The 4,617-nt window shown below is 32.1% G+C and overlaps 1 long non-coding RNA gene across 1 annotated transcript; it reads right to left on the reverse strand.

Annotated features, from left to right (window-relative positions):
* Nucleotides 1-1,091: 1,091 nt before the first annotated feature.
* LOC113293605 lies at nt 1,092-1,900 on the reverse strand. The gene is made up of 3 exons (XR_003332391.1): nt 1,843-1,900; nt 1,437-1,577; nt 1,092-1,145 (listed from the first exon to the last, which is right to left on the reverse strand). It is a non-coding gene; the product is annotated as an uncharacterized LOC113293605 (long non-coding RNA).
* Between the last annotated feature and the right edge of the window lie 2,717 nt (nt 1,901-4,617).

The following is a 4,617-nucleotide window of genomic DNA, read 5'->3' on the forward strand; positions in this document are numbered from 1 at the left end:
AATGTATATTCAGTTTCACAAGCATCTGACTAGAGTAACTAGTAGTTACACATGCATCTGAATTGTGTAACTGAGAGTTACACATGCATATAACATGTGTAACTAGGAGATACACATGCATATGGCTTATGTAACTAGGAGTTACACCTGCATATGGAATATGCCATTTATCATGAACTTGCAAGCCTAAGTTACCTAAAGCAAAGTATGTGTAAGTAAAGGTTACACATCTAATTAGCATGTTTAACTAGAAATTACACATCTATTTAGCTTGTGTAACTAGAAGTTACACATCTAATTAGCATGTGTAACTGAAATTTACACATCTATTTAGCTTGTGTAACTAAAAATTACACATCCATACCAAAACACCACCACTAAGACAAGCAGAATGTAAAGTAGATCCAACTTACAATGTTTAACACAGCTCTAACATCCATACCAAACCTCTCAGCTTCATACCAAAACACCACCACTAACTCCAAATACAAATTATCTTCCAAATCTGATCCAGTACCACCACTGCCTCCTCATCCTCCTCCAAAACCTGCACCTCCACCATCAACACCACCACAAGTGTTGATTTTCCTGTAAAAGAAACATAAAAATATCAACCAAACTAATCATTGTATACACAAACTAGTCTAGATGCAAAAGCAATACTACCAGCCTCCAAAAGTCATAAAACAAGCATGTATAATCAACTAACTAAACAAGCATGTGTAAGTCCCAACATCTACAGATGTTTTAACAATCAGATTTCATCTTATCATCTACAGATACAAGTCAATAACTGAATCCATTGTAATCATGAGAGTTCATCGTTTTTAGATGATTGGATTCAACTAGTATTACCAAGAAATTGAACCTAAAACAACAACATCAACAGTAATAACAACAATCTAAACGTACCTAGATTCAAAATTCATTGATTCCAGAAAAATTATATTTTTCTACTCTGACCTGAATAGAACAACCAAAACAAGAATCAAAACCTAATCAAACTAAATAAGAAAATAGAACTACTAAATGAGTCAATCATATTGAATCAAAACAAAAACGTTACCTGAAGTAGCTTCAAAAGAAAAAATTGGAATAAATTGATTGATTCAAATTGGAGTCACCACAATATCACCAACTGAAACCTGAATCATTCAAATTGGAGTTCTTATACAAGATGACAAGTACTACCTAGGTTTAATCATGAATAAGTTGTTTCCAAGCGTTAAAAACCTTCAGCTGTTGTATTCAATCAGTATGTGTAAGTAAAAGTTACACATCTAATTAGCATGTGTAACTAGAAGTTACACATATATTTAGCTTGTGTAACTAGAAGTTACACATCCACTTAGCTTGTGTAACTGAGAGTTACACATCCATAATAAAGCACAAACAGGAGCTAATACCAGCAGATTAATGAGGATAATCGGGCATACCTGTATGAATTGAACATATCAACAGCACCTTGGAGATCAAAAGCCCATGTTTCATGGTCCCCAGATTTCATAAGGTTATTGCCAACCCACTGGGAAAGTGATTTGAAGAACCCAAGCTCCATCATGTAATCTACAAGCCACCTGAGTTTTAGAAACATAATATGACATGTTAGATAGTTGATCTACTAACGTCAATTCTCTTACGAAGGTATGATTTTCCATGAAAGAAGAAAACACTTCCAAATGTGTTGTTCACTGGCAGTTCATGAACTCCAAAAGTCGTCCACCTTTACAGTGGATCCATATATATGGTAGTGTAGATGAATGTATATATCAACTTCCCAATTGCACAAATGAAAACTGTAGTATACATAAGTACAACAAAATGAAGGAGAATAACTCTTACTTTCTTGATGGGATTTCTGAGGGTAAACTTTGCAAGGTCTGGAAAACCTTCTCAACTTATCCATCACTCTCTTCAGGATTTACATCTCCAGGTACAGATTCCAGTACCCAAAGTTGTTCTGCATCAAGGAAGTGTAGAAAACTTCATTACATGGAAGGATGGACATACTGGGTTTATTAGCAATTGAAAGAAGTAAAGATCTCAAAAAAGGTTTTGTGTGTCCTTCTTCACATTTTGTAACAATTTTGTTTAGTAAAAACTGAGCATATGTAAATAAACATACTAAATGCCAGATCCAAATACTTCATCTACATTTCGTATCCTTAAATTACAAAAATTAAACAACATCAATAAAACCAAACAACAGAAGCAATTCATCAAACATTTAGAACTCAAAAACAGAATTTTCAGATGTTGGTGATACCGAATCTCCAGATGAAAATTATTACTATTAACAGCTTCTTCATTAGTTGTTTCCAAAGCAAAAGAAGAATCAGATTTTGAATCACCTATGAATGACGATTAGTTGTTATCTTCTTTATTTCTGTTGTTGTTGAAGATCTTCATAGTTCCATTGTTGAACCTGCACAATAAGTAAGTCCTAAGGTTTAAAACATCATTACATACATGAAAAACAACAAAGAGGAGGAAATCCCAACTTAAAAAAACCTTGAAAAAAATGAAAGAGATGAAACAATAACTAATTAGATTATAGAAGACTTCTGACTTGAATGGAGACTGAGAAGAGATGATGAAACCTTAACTTGAGATTCACAAGCTTTAATTTCAGATTCAAAATAAAATTGAAATAATATTTGACTGATTCGAATTCATAGATTATTTGATGCTCAACTATTTTATCTATTGAATCAAATCCATTCAAATCTCTAAATAACTACATCATAACCAGGATGAACTCCAAAAATGCACCAAAATTCCAAAACACCGAGAATAAAATTTCGATTTATCATCGTTTCTAACAGATCTTCTTCTTCTAATAACAAACACACAGATGATTTACTATCATTCTTCCAGATCTAAAAAAGCAAATGAAATCAATGAAAGAAATATAAACCTAGAAACTTTATATGAATCTTCAAACAGAAAACTAAATTAGAACGAAATCTCTGCAGAAAAAATGAAATCAGATTACGAAATCAACCGATTGAATTGAAATTTTTCCTGTTCGATTTGATTTTCTACGAGAATCTTCATATTCAGTTCCTGCTGATGAATTTTCATTGAATCTCCGAAGAATAATTGATGTTGATTTCGAATTTATGTTTAGATAATCAGGATCTTTTTTTGTAAAGGTCAGATCTAAGTTATAAAATAATTACTCACTGGAAATTTCGATTAGAAATCGTGTTCTCGGCCTGTTTCTTTGTCTGAGAGAGAGAGCAAACCCTGAAACTTTTTTCTCTGCAACCTGCAACCGAGCGAGAGAGATGAGAGAGAAAGAAAATGAAGAAATGAATGGATCTTATGATTTTTCTCTTGTATATATTGAAAAGGGTAAATTTGACATTATGAAAATGTCACTTTATTATCAAGCCCTAAAAATTAAAGTTCTGGGCCTAGAAATATCAAAATGTGAAAGAATGGAGTTGACAATGAAGGATCCATTTTGTTGGGTTTCTATGTGTTTAACCCATATAGTAGGGGGTTCTAGTATTTTTCACTTAATGGGTTTCTATGTGTTGAACCCATATAGTAGGGGGTTATAGTATTTTTCACTTTATATAAGTGAAAAATACTAGAACCCCCTACTATATGGGTTAAATATATAGAAGCCCCACTAAATGGATCCTCCCCTATCAACTCCATACTTTCACTTTTTAATATTTTTAGGCCCAGAACTTTAGATTTCAGGGCTTGTTAATAAAGTTTAGGGTTTGGAAAAAATTCGTAATACCAAAAATACCCCTTAGTATATATACCTAACGAAATAGGCTATATGTTTCATTTCCAGATTCATTTTCATTTTCGTGTTCTCTCACTTCTCTCTCTCGTCTCTGCTCTGAAATAAATTAGAGTTCCTTCGTCAAACCGAAGAAAACAACGAACCTAAATCTGAGAAGAATCATATCAGTGTTAAGCAGATGTAGAGCAGAATCATATCAGTGTAGAATCAATCAACAAACCTAAATCTATAAATTTAACAACTTATCATCAGTTACTTCACAAATCAGGCTCAGACGATTTGATTGATTCTTCGTTTGAATCTAGGTTTTAGAAAAATTCATTGGCGAACTTCAAATCTCTGCAACCTCAACACACGGATCATCAGCAAACGAAGTATAAGGTAAGTTAATTTCATTTTCTCTTGTCGTAGTACTTCGATTAAGTGATTTTAGTTGATTGATTTAGAAAAGCAATTTCAGAAAAGTAATTTAGGATTTCCAAAATCTAAATCTTCAAATTCGTTTCAATTGACTTATCTGAGTCAAAATCAGATCTTAGATTTACAATCATCTACTCGCTTAGATCATTTTCATGTAAATATTTTAAAGAATCTTGAACAAAATTTTCAGATATGTTCTTCATCGAAATCTTAGTATCTATCAATTTCTAGCTACAATCTAATAACTGATTTGAGATTCGATATCAATTAATCATCGCCTTTATTACCCCTCGATTTGATTTGAGTTTCATCTAATCTTAATTTTGTCAACTTGTTCTATTCTTGATAAATTTCATAAAGTTTAATGTTTATTTTTTTAAATTTGTTCAAATTATAACAACAAATGAAATTTAGTATCACGGCTAGAACTA

This window comes from Papaver somniferum, chromosome 7, assembly GCF_003573695.1.
Source record: "Papaver somniferum cultivar HN1 chromosome 7, ASM357369v1, whole genome shotgun sequence".
NCBI lineage: Eukaryota > Viridiplantae > Streptophyta > Magnoliopsida > Ranunculales > Papaveraceae > Papaver > Papaver somniferum.